Consider the following 12,977-nt stretch of genomic DNA (forward strand, 5'->3'; position numbering starts at 1 on the left):
GCATAATTTTCATCTATGCCCAATATGCAATGATGCCAAAAGAAGTCTCAGTAATTATCAGCGCAATGACGAAAAAGGTTGCACCTTCTATAAATAAAGCCCATAGGTTGCATATGCGGCGCGAGCGACTAACAAAAGATACATTGCATCAGGGAGCACTGTGTGTTAGGAGGGCATTGCTGTGGGGAGGGGGGAGGAGAAATGCGACATGGGGCTACGTTTTTTATCTGGACGATAAACACAAATTTGATATTGTGCTCTACTTTAGTGCTACGCGCTTTCCAAAATGTGTTGGTGACCCCAAACAAAGATCTATATTGTTTCACAAATTTAAAAATATTTGTAAGTTGGCCAAGTTTAGGTCCATTTTGTGTTCCTTCTCTATCCCTTTTTAGAAAAGAAAGATACATTAGAGACTATTTGGTATATAATTCATTAGGTTTATGGCCATCAGAAGTTTAAACAGAATCATCTATGACTTTCGCTGAGCTTCTGGGAACTCAAACATTTAGAGTATGAACAGTAAGTAGAGTGGGGTTGGGGAAGCTACATTGTACTTCTAAAAATGTTCTGATCTGTGCAATGCAACTGGTGCTATGTGAAGTGCTCTGTTACCCGATACAGAGTCAAGTTTGCGCTATATAAAACTCAGTAAAAAAAAAACAAAAAAAAAAACTATGTAGAAATGCTGCTGGCTTTTTTTTTCTTCTGTAAAATTATGAATATGTAAATGTGGTTAGTGCAGATCCTGAGTTGCTGAATGTTTGCACAGAACGAACATCCTATTTGCGTTCTTTATATCTGTGTTCGAAATGTCGCTCGGGCTGCTTGTCTTGGGAGGGAGGCTGCATCTGTTATGACAGGTAATAATTGGAATTCCTGCAGCTTGCATTGCTTTTGCCAGGGTCAGATGATTGGCAATTATCAAGGAGCAGCTGGACTGCGCACCTGTCTCACGTTATTGAATGCAGCGCTAATCTTCCTGGCAAAGGACAGCGACCCTGTCGCTCATAACGAGAGACGGCACCCAAGACTATATTTGAATTTAGAGGAAGACAGAACGCCTACCTGAGAGAATATTTTAATTTAGAGGAAGAGTTAAGGCGGACCTGACAGAATATTTGAATTTAGAGGAAGATAGAATGCGTACATGAGAGAATATTTACATGTATAGGGAGGCTGAGGACACAACGTGTGCGGCAAACCTGCGACATGGCGGGAAGAGGGCGGAGCGGGGGAGAGGGTGTGTGTGTTGTTAGGAGGGCATTGCATGACTGGGGACACGCACGATGCACCTTCTTAGACGCCACTGTGCTCGTGAAGGTGCTGTGACATTTGTCCAAGTTTTATCTTGCTGTGAATATTGTTACAAAAAATATGCGAGGCTTTGAGGTAGGTCCCGCCTGCTTCCCGTGCTACAGGCTCCAGTTATGGCTCATGCTCGGGGTGAGATCAGGAGGGAGCAAACATCTTCCACCTTCAAAGACTCGTTCGTACGCATCCCACCTCGTCAAGTCCTGTGATGAATTGTGCGTGGGCCTAATTAGTTTACGTATAGTTCAATCAGGAAGGCGGGCCGGAGGTGGGCTTCTGTGTGTTAGGAGGGCATTGCTGTGGGGAGGGGGGAGGAGAAATGCGACATGGCGGGGAGGGGGCGGAGCGGGGGAGAGGGTGTGTGTGTTGTTAGGAGGGCATTGCTGTGGGGAGGGGGGAGGAGAAATGCGACATGGCGGGGAGGGGGCGGAGCGGGGGAGAGGGTGTTAAGCAGCAGGGTACAGACGGCTGAGGGAACAGACGGCGGGCAGGGGAGGGGGCGGAGCGGGGAGGGGGTGTGAAAGCAGCAGGGGCCTGGAGTGCGGCTGAGGGAACTGATGTGCACGCGCTTTTAAGCTCAATGCGCATGCGCATTGAGCTTAAAAGTCACGGGCACTGCAAGGAATCGCCACGATTCCTTGCAAGTTGGGGAAAGAGTGGATAAGTCCCAATACTCTCGCTTGCTCGATGCGCATGCGCATCGACAGGCGAGACCTAAAAAGAAATCAAGCCTCCTCTTTGTACAACCCCAGGAACTGGAACAATACTCTCTGACAGAGCACTTCCTCAAGCCCCTTTCACTACCTCTACCACTTTCTTCTGTCCCCTCAGACCTCAGGTATTATTCCCACTAGGTCTTGACTTCTGTACTGTGCAATTGCTAGCTAGCTATTTCTGCAATTTAGACTACTAAAACATACATACATAGATTTGGATTAAATACTAGAGAATTCTGTCTACTCCTCAAGGTGAAATAAATGCAACCAAATCTACAGGAGAAGGAGAATTTATGCATGAGTAATTACCACTGCTGCATCCAAAACTGGCTTGTGAAAATTTTGCAATGAATTTCGATCTTTTTCCACACAAAAGTCAGAATTACACATGCAAATCCAACCCCTAAGGACAGATGAACATCCACCTAGATAATATCTGGGATGTAGTAGATTCCGCAGTTTTTTAAGTCTCACTTACAGATAGCTTAACTTAAACTGTGTAGTTATTCTTTACTTGGATATGGACCATATTCATATACATGAGAGATAACTACACAAAATATCGAATGGACAGAATATAGTCAACAAAAATATCGAATTTAAGGTAAATAATGTAATATCGATTTTTATAAATATAGAAAGTCAAAATATCGAAGTATATAATATAGGTTATTAAAATATATTGCATTTTTAATAATATCGATTTTTTTAAGCGTTTTGTATGTTAGTATATAAGTGAAAAGTATTTTTTTTTAAATGTATTTTAAGTAATGAATTTTATGTTATTTAATTTTTCCGGAATTTAATTCTGTAGCGGGTTGTGGGTTTATAGGGGAATAGGGTGGGAAGTAATTTAATTACATTAAACAAAAGATAAATTTTTAGAAATTATTAATTATTTTTAATGTAATTTTGCGTTTTAGTTCTGTAGTGGGTTGTGGGTTTATAGGGGAATAGGGTGGAAAGTGATTTAGTTGTAATTAATTAAATATTTGTTTTTTTATAATTTGGTATTTAGTTTGAATTAATTGTTAATCAATTTTTAATTGGTAATTAATTAATTTTTAATTGGTAATTAATTTTTATTAATTGATTAATTTATAATTATGTGAATTTTAATCATTTATTTTCCGTAGCTGGTTGTGGGTTTGTAGGGGAATAGGGTGGGAAGTTAATTTATTGTAATTAATTAAATATTTTAATTTATTTATTGGTATTTATTTTGAATTAATTGGTAATTATTTTTTAATTGTTAATTAACTAGTTGTTATTTGGTAATTAATTTGTTTTAAAAGGTAATGATTTTAATAATTAATATTTGTTTGTATTTTTAATTGATTGATTATTATATTATATTAAATTGGTAGTTACTGTTAATTAATTTTTTATTGGTATTGATATTTAATCCGTTTTTATTAATATATTAAATATTCACTTTCCCTACTGTTAAGCAAACTAGAGTGGGAATAGTAATATTTACCCCTACGCTATCCAAAGCTTTCCCTACTGTTGCACTCTCTGGAGTGGGAATAGTAATTTTTACCCCTACGCTATCCAACGTTTTCCCTACTGTTGCACTCTCTGGAGTGGGAATAGTAATTTTTACCCACCCGCTATCTAACGCTTTCCCTACTGTTGCACACTCTGGAGTGGGAATAGTAATTTTTACCCCTATGCTATCCAACTCTTTCCCTACTGTTGCACTCACTGGAGTGGGAATAGTAATTTTTACCAATTCGCTATCCAACGCTTTCCCTACTGTTGCATTCTCTGGAGTGGGAATAGTAATTTTTACCCCTACGCTATCCAACGCTTTCCCTACTGTTGCACTCTCTGGAGTGGGAATAGTAATTTTTACCCATAGGCTATCCAACGCTTTCCCTACTGTTGCACTCACTGGAGTGGGAATAGTAATTTTTACCCCTACGCTATTCAACCCTTTCCCTACTGTTGTACTCTCTGGAGTGGGAATAGTAATCTTTACCCCTACGGTATCCAACGCTTTCCCTACAGTTGCACTCACTGGAGTGGGAATAGTAATTTTTACCCCTACCCTATCCAACGCTTTCCCTACTGTTGCACTCTCTGAAGTGGGAATAGTAATTTTTACCCCTATGATATTCAACGCTTTCCCTGCTGTTGCACTCTCTGGAGTGGGAATAGTAATTTTTACCCCTACGCTATTCAACGCTTTCCCTACTTTTGCACTCACTGGAGTGGGAATAGTAATTTTTACCCCTACGTTATCCAACGCTTTCCCTATTGTTGTACTCACTGGAGTGGGAATAGTAATTTTTACCCCTACGCTATCCAACTCTTTCCCTACTGTTGCACTCACTGGAGTGGGAATAGTAAATTTTACCCTCCCACTATCCTACGGTAAAAATATTGTATGTTTTTTATTAATATTATGTTAATATATATATTTGTTTTAAGAAATAAAATTGTATGTTTTTTTATAGCTTAAATTAATTATTTTATAATTTTATGGTTATTTAAGTATTTTTAAGTATGTTTTAATTATTTTTAATATTTCATTCATTTTAAATTACTTTTAAGACATTTTTAAAAATTCGATATTTTGACTAACTATATGTTTTTAAACTATATTTTTGATTCAATATTTTTGTACTTACCTGTTTGTAGATAGGAATTCGATATTTTTGTATTCAATATTTTATCCTCAATATTTTTGTAAGTCTATATTTTTGAAATCGATATTATGTCAGTGATCCACAGGAGAATATAAGTAAGGCTACTAAAAGTAGAGAACCTATCATCGCTGTAATGCACAATAAACATAGCACGTTCTTTCAAATTGAACGCTTGGTTGACCATTTGTGCCTTTATTTCAGTGGTTAAAAATTGGTGGTGGGCTACCGACACACTTGTACAACATATTCTCCTTGATTTGGTCAGCCAGTGTGATCTTTCTGTTGAAGTTATGGCTGCATTGAGTTGATTCTGGTAAACAGCACTTCACACGTGCCAAATGTGCTACCTCCAGGAAATAGCAACAATACTAGAAGAGTGTCATAACCTGAACTAGAGCTACCTTCCTAAAAATCTCAACAGTTGCAGATGGAGCCATAATATGGAAAACGTAACATTTTTAAGAAATTGGTTGTAAAACGCTTTAGATGGCTTGACTTTGTTGGCTCAATGCTGCACTCTATGGAATCTCAAGCGCTGTTAAGAAATTGCAAATTAGGAACTAGAAAAGCGTTCTTATTGATGAGCCTATGGCCCTCCTTAAATGAAAGGGATAACAAATGGTGCTTGTGTAGAGTGCTAAAATGCCCTCGGGCAAGTGGGTGCAACTGGGAAAAAAGCATTTTTGTTGATTTTTTGAAAAAATACACGTGGTTACCATCGGATTGGATTCGATGGCAATAGCATTTCCTAAATTCCCATTTTGCATTTAGGAAATGCTATGCACATGGGATTAGGAATTTGCAATAGGAAATCCCTGTTTACAATTCCCTATTTTGGATATCGCAACATGCGTTGTCTACTTGGAGAAATCACTTTTTGCGAATGCGTTTCTTCTTTTGTACAAATGATAAGGCTATTTAGCATTTCTTTGCAACAAAAAATAGTGATTTGGTCCATTAAGAATTGCTTCGTACATATTGGCCATATTTTATATTAGGTTTGAGCTGCTCATATTGAAGAGGTGCGTCTAGGATACAAACAAAAAAGTGTAGTACGTTGCCTTTAGAGGCCTGTGATATTACTCTATTTGCTGGGTCAGCCCAGATGTTTTCCATGCACAGCGCCAGTTGTACGGGCATCAACACTTGGGGTCTGGTGAAATCCCATCCGATCAAACTGGGCTCAGCATGTAGGGAGTTCACACTTAGCAGGAAATCATCAGAATACATCCCATGATATATGCTTTGTCCAGTGTCAGCAAGTACTTGCCAAAGTCTCAATCCTCCTATGTACAGAAAGGAGCAGGACTTTGAACAGAAATATTTTCAAAGAGCTGCACCACCTATTCTTTTTAAACATCTGACCTCCAAGGCTACCTGCGGTCCCGCCTCATGAAAATTGGAAATCAATATCAGAGAGGAAAATCATCATCAGCAGCAAAAGCACTTCACTGTGCTAGAGTATAAACCTGGAAACTGCTTCCACAAACATTGGTAGTCAAGCCTTGAGTCTAAGGGTGGAATTAGTAGAAGTAAGAACAGCTTTACTGCTTCCTGTATATACACCTGATTTTTGCTTCTTCTACAAAACCTACCTCACAGTGAGCAAAAACGTGTTATTTCTCCAGATAAAAATCATTGGCTATAAGTGCATTTTATGACTTTGGGGAAACAACCTCTCCAGAGCTGGCTTACACCCCCTTTTTAGAACTAAAGACTCCTGAAAATCTTGAGGAACTTGGGGACGGATTTACTAAGTTTTGGTGCAATGCAGCACAGCCACCAAACTGTGAGAGAAAACAGACTCACTGAGCGAAAAACAGGATCACTTCTACCAATATATGGTGCTGTTTTTCTTTCCACCAGCGCTGGCACACTTTAGGCTGGCATATGCCAATGCACACATCAATGCACTATAGGTTGAGGGTGTGTGAGTTCTGTAAGGTTAGATACTGTCCTGAAAGGGGACACTTTCTGTCTGAAATCTATAGTTTCATAATTTTCCCTCTTTGTAGGTATGCTGTACAGTGCATCTGAGAAGCTGGCCTGGTATATGATGTCCACTAATGTAGGTGGTACCTTGCACCAGTCCAGGCAACTCTTATGGTCATTTAAGAGGTCTCAGTCAACCTTAGAAATCTATCCATGTGGTAGCTGTGAAGAGCAGCCTTCAGGCTTAGTCTTGAAGGAGTGTAAAGCAGCTTGGTTTACCAGAATGTAATCTTATACTATAGATTAAATGAAAAGGAACCACACAAAGTATTTATAAAAATATGTATTTATTATATAACACTATCTAGGACATTACAGTATCTCCTACATGGAGACAGACAAAAAGCACACAATACTTGAGCAAATAAATCACAGTAAATAGCACTAATACGCAATGGGCCCCGGGGGGATCAAACCATATACTAAGAAAGTGGTATAAGAACCACGACTTGAGCCAGGACAAAGTCGAGAGGATATAGAATTGATTGGGACCTACAGAACCAGCCAAGACAAGTTGATAGGGACCCCACTGAGAGCGTGTGCAGTGTGTGAACGTGACCGGGTGCTCCGTATGAGTCTATGTGCAAGTGGTGGTTGGATTTTTAACAGTTAGGGACACTTCCCAGTGGACCCTGAAGAAACCCTGTGGAAGACAGAAGGTTGCAGAGCCACCCCTCCCGTGGATGCCATTGTACCCAAGTTACCTATCCCAGGGAAGCCGGGTGTATAGGTGTGAAGTGACATCAGAACAGCTGTCGAACCCAATAGAGGACGTCAGGAAAGTGCCGCTACTGGAAGAGGTAATAGTATTCAGAACAATCCAAATGTGGATTCTTGAAGAGGAGTACCTGAAAGCAGAAGGGACACTGTCTGTGTCACTCAAAAGTAACCAGGAGCCTTGGAAGATGGATGATCTCCGATTTTGGGAGCTTCAGGAAGGATGACGGTGACATTGACTCTGTAGCTGCGAGGACCAGGCGACACTGAGGCTGACCAGCACCCGGATACAAACTGTCCCACAAAGTATGTCAAGTGCTGAGCAGTTGGTGTCCGGCTGGACCAAAAACAAGCCTTGGCAAACGAAACCCAGACAGGAAGTCAAGAAGGTGCACGTTTTGGACCAGCAAGGTCCAGAAGATTCACCACAAGCAGGGGAGTCAGGGCAGGCCAGAGTAATCAGGGGAGCCCAAGGGACACAAAGGTGACTCTCAAATGGGCCCACAGGCCAACAGCACATGAGCTGCTCACCAAAAGATGCAGGTCTTGATGCACACGATGTGGTGTGGCCGAAGATTCTGGTCGTTGGATGTGCTTGAGGTTGGGGCTACTTGGAGCCTGGAGATCTTCTTGCAAAGATGTCAACAAGCCTCTGCAACTGCAAAGGGGACGCAGTACCCAGGGGTTTGGGTATTGAAATCCCACAAGGACTACTGGCCTTAAACTTGGTAAGAGGGTAGAGCAGGCCCCGGGAGCAGAGGAAAACCACCACCTGTGTTGCAGAGCCCACGAAGTCTGGAGGAGCTCGGGATCTGCAGACCGGTTATCTTTGTTGCCGTGCCTGTGAATGTAGGGGAGTGACTCCTTCTCTCCAAGGGAGATTAATTTGGTTGTCCTTGATGCTTCACAGGCCTTGGAAGGTTCCTGTATGATGTACAGGCACAGACGATGTAGCAGACTGGAAGGGAGACGAATTTAAGCCCAAATGAAGTCCAGCAAAGTCCAGAGTGCCCAGAAGGTAGAAGTGCAGTGGTTTCAGCTCTGAATCTTATCCCACAATGAATCTAGGGACCTACACCCAGGTAAGCCCTTACGTACCCTAGGTAAAGAGTTGGGAAGGGTCTGGACAGGGGGGGAGGCTACTCCCATCTCCTTTTTCCAGTTTCGCGCCAGAGTGGGAGCCAACTGGACTATGCACTGGGACACTGAATGTGCCCCTCATGCAGACTTTCAGGTGCTGGTAAGCGCACCCACCCCTAATACACTAAATCCTGTCTGAGAGGTGGTCACACCTCCCTGTGACAGTATGCCTATTGTTCTGCCTTCCCCTGCTTGAGCTTGGCTCAGCAGCAGGAGGGCAGAAATGTGTCTCTGGTCGAAAGCAACCGTTTTGTGCTGGCCGGGACTAGAAGACAGGTACCAGAAACACTGAGAGCATAACGGAGGGGTCTTCCAGTGCTTGGAATCATACCTCCCACATACAGTGTGGGGGTATGATTCCAACATGTTTGATACCAAACATGATAGTATTTGTTGCAGCCGTTTTCGAGATGGTCACCGCATGATTACACGGTGCCCCTCTATATGGTATATATTTTTTGTTGTTGTAGAGTTTTATATAGCGCAAACTTGACCCGAATTGAGTATCAGAGCGCTTTACATAGCACCAGTTAAGTTACACGAGGACACACATTCATTTTTGTTAGACACGGGGATTAAGTGATTTGCCCAGAATAAGAGGATATTTAGCGTCGTTACCAAGTCTCGAACCCAGATCCCCAGGTCAGAGGTCGAGCGCCCTAGCCGTTAGGCCAACTCCTCTCTGGCTGCTTCACCGATGACCCAGGACAATGGACTCCATAGGTTGCAGGGGTGTCCTGCTTGTGCTGGGGCAACGTCTCACTTAGAACCACACACCCCGCCCTCAGGATTGTAAAGGCCTGCTATAGGGGTGACATAGTTTTTAAGTGCTGTGACCATTAGATAAAGTAAACCTAAATCTTTATTAAGTGGTCCATTTAAAATGATGTCTAATGGGTGGCATAATGCATGCTTTAGCCCATGGGAGACCTCTGGGGTACCTATGCCGTGGGTACATGAGTACCACATACTAGGGACTAAGAAAGGTACCCCAGTATCCAATCTGGGGTGTACCTAGGTACTAAACACAACAGTTTAGCAAGAAAGCAAATAGACTGGGGTCCTGATTAACTGGATCCCAGTCAGACTATTCAAAAACAGCATCACATCAACCATAAGAAGCAGATCCTATTTTCCTACAGTCAATCAATCAGGGGATTTATATAGCGCGCTACTCACCCGTGAGGGTCTCAAGGCGCTGCACACATGAAAAGTATGAAAAATGTACAGACTTTTATAAAGTTGCTCCACTATTGAGCCTTACTCAAGGAAGCATATTTTGGGGGTAAAAATCCCTGTTTACAAACGTTTATAGATTGGGTTTGCATCAAAACACTTGTGTGATTGCATGGGAACGTCTGTATACAGTCACATACCTGTATTAGGTCCTGGAAGAAACACTGCTATTTTACATGGACACGTTTCTTAAGTTGCCTTCTTTTCTACAGTATGTAGAGTGGTGTGGCTCACTGGTTAGAGGCGGCAGACCCGGAAGCAGAGGTCGACCCGGGACCAGGGTTCGATTCCCGACCCGGCAGGGTCTTGGGCCATGGTCAGCGGACTCCATAATTCTCGCCTCGGTGCCTACTCCAACCATGGGTCCAACTCAGCAACTCTGGGCAATAGCTTGCTTAATCTCTACTAACGGCCCCATCAGTGCCGGGGATGCTTGTCTTCACCTTAGAGATGCCCAGGAGGGACCATCTCACAGGGAAAGCCAGGATGGGTTCCCCAGCGGTATACAGCGCCGGGATGCCCCTTTGCTGGGGCAGCTGTGCGCTTTACAAGTATACGACATTTAACTATTGACACACATTTGCCTGCATAACAGTGCAGGATAAGTTTCTATGAAAACATATTGCTTACATGTCCTCTTCGTAAGTACAATATCACAACACCTTGAACATTTAGTACAAGGCTTAATCATACACGTTGTTATTCATCCAGAAGGCAACATAGCTATCATAAGAGGATAAGCATGTATATTGTCATTATAAATGCACACACATTCGCATGTTCAAATTGGAGGAGCACTTTGCTGTCACTGCGAGTTCGCTGTTGTCGGCGTCTCAGCCCAGATCATTCCTGTGTTTCCTCTGTGAGGAGGGTTGTCCAACTTGTGACCTACGAATTGGACCTGCATAACCTTCTATCAGGTAATGGTGAGTTTTGAACATCCAGTAGGGGATTTAGCCAGATCACCTGCCCTAGGCATCTAGGTTAGAGAGTGCAACGTAGAAATACCCTATAACCAGTATTTATATGCCAGCACATATACATTGCTTTAGCACTATGGTGGGATCGTTTTTTAGGTCTCGCCTGGCGAATGCAGTGCAAAGCGCTGCCGCCAGCGAGAAGTATTGTTACTGACTTGCCTCTCATGCTAGTCAAGAGATGGGCACCCGCAAGAGACGGACTGGAAATGGGGACGTACTCGTGAACAGAAGATGTTCACTTGCGTAGGGCTCATTTCCATGAGAGGCAACTCCCTGCGTAGTGCACGCATGACAGGAGATATGCACGCGCGCTCGCACAACACCAACAGCATTTTAAAGTGCGCCTCGGCGTGCTCCTATTGCCACCTCCAGTGGGCCAAGCCTCGTTATTCAGTGCGCGCATTACGCGCCTTCAGTTTCCCTCCCCCGTCACTCCACAGAGCCATCCTTCTCTCGATTAGTTCATCCTGTCGTTCTTGTTACTCAGGCACATTGAGTGCAGTTCAAGTAATGTACCTGTCCATTGGTGATTGCTTCCTGATATGTGCAAGTTCTGAGTCGGCCCAGGATGTCTGAGCGCCTCCATGTGTTTTGTGATGAGTTAGGAATGTCCCATCTGCATGTTTGTTGAGACATCTGCCCTGTGTCGTTAATCATTGCTGCTGAAGCTAAGGAACGGAGCGGGTTCGATGCCCTTATTGGCCAGTGCTGTTTTTATTTCTCCTCATAGATTCATGAAATGGAAAAGCCACGCCAACTGTGCAGGAAGATTAAGGTAGCGCCTTACAGTGAGGACAGTTGTTTAATCTGGTAAATAACAGTGTGATGTGCTGGCTTATTGACAATGGATCTGAGCTTGCTTGAGCTTCCTATATTTGATTTAATAAATAAATCAACAGTACAAATCAGTGAAGTAGATCATAAAACCGACCACAAACAGACCTATAATACCAGCCCTCGGGCACTGCCGGATTGCCCTGTAGGCTTGTCAGACACTGGCGAACCCTTTCTGTAACACAGCATCCAGGTTTTCGTGGGACTCTCTGTTTGTTTTTAATTTCAATTCTTAATTGCATTTTAAAAATAATAATAAAGCAACGATCAAATAAACAAATATTTGCACAAGTTCCAAAGTGTCAAATACACAATCAAAAGTGCACCTTTTGAAGCGAGTTAACATTTGTTCTCTGATGAGAAAGTTGCAAGCAAAATGTCTTTTTTATCTTTGCAGATGGAGATAAGAAAACATTAAACATTTAAAACACTTTTATTTCTTTGTGAGTTCATCGGCGCTTTACAGATGCAGTATGTGGCGTTGACCTCTGTGCTGCCGAGGTGGGGCGGGCAGGGGGTCACAAGAGGTGCAGGAAATGGCACGCGGATTACCTACGTAGACATTCATATGTGTATTATATATATAGGAGGCCTTTGTATCAATGCACTCTTGTTTACGTTTTGTACTTTCACGTATGTATATCACTTACTCCATCGGTGTATCATATTCATACTGTAATGAATGCATACTGCAGGAATACAGATATGTATGTGTGCGGATGTACACTTTTCATGACCCTCGTAAGTTTTCCATTTGTGTATCAGGTTTTCTGTGTTCTCCATCGTCCCGTTGGGAGCAGATGAAAAAGAATAACAGTTTGTACGTTGAAAACTGTGCACTGCTTGGCACTTCACCAAGAAATGGTGCGTGACATCTCATCCTGCAGGAGGCGCTGTGGCCTAGTTGGTTAAAGCGCTTGTCTTGTAAACAGGAGATCCTGAGTTCGAATCTCAGCAGTGCCTACATTTTTGTCGCATAGTCCCAATAGACTTAGGAAAACCAATTTTTTTATAGAAAAAGACATTGTTTTCAAATCCACGATGTTGCTGCTACAATCATCCACGTGCACACACAATCCCTGCAAGCTAAACAAGCATTACAATGCAATAGGTCTCGCATTATTAAAGTTTGAGCTATTGGTGTTGCATTATTATTAGCAATGCCAATAGCTCAAACTTTAATAATGAGAGACCTATTGCATTGCAAATGCTTGTCTTTTTCAATGTGCTCATTTTCCTAATCACTTTCATCTGCTTCTGTCTATTAATCCTTGCAGCGCATATATGTTACAGAAAAATCACAATGGTTCAATAAATATTGACTCTTTGTGTATTTCTTGTGTATCTATCCGGGCATGCACAGGGGACTGAGCGAAAAGGTTCTACATCCGTTA

General features: G+C 42.4%; 1 non-coding gene across 1 annotated transcript; it reads left to right on the forward strand.

Annotated features, from left to right (window-relative positions):
- The first annotated feature begins 12,472 nt into the window (after positions 1–12,472).
- TRNAT-UGU (transfer RNA threonine (anticodon UGU)) lies at positions 12,473–12,546 on the forward strand. The gene has a single exon. It is a non-coding gene; the product is annotated as a tRNA-Thr (tRNA).
- The last annotated feature ends 431 nt before the right edge of the window (positions 12,547–12,977 follow it).

The sequence above is a fragment of the Lissotriton vulgaris genome, chromosome 4_1 (genome assembly GCF_964263255.1).
Source record: "Lissotriton vulgaris chromosome 4_1, aLisVul1.2, whole genome shotgun sequence".
Lineage (NCBI taxonomy): Eukaryota > Metazoa > Chordata > Amphibia > Caudata > Salamandridae > Lissotriton > Lissotriton vulgaris.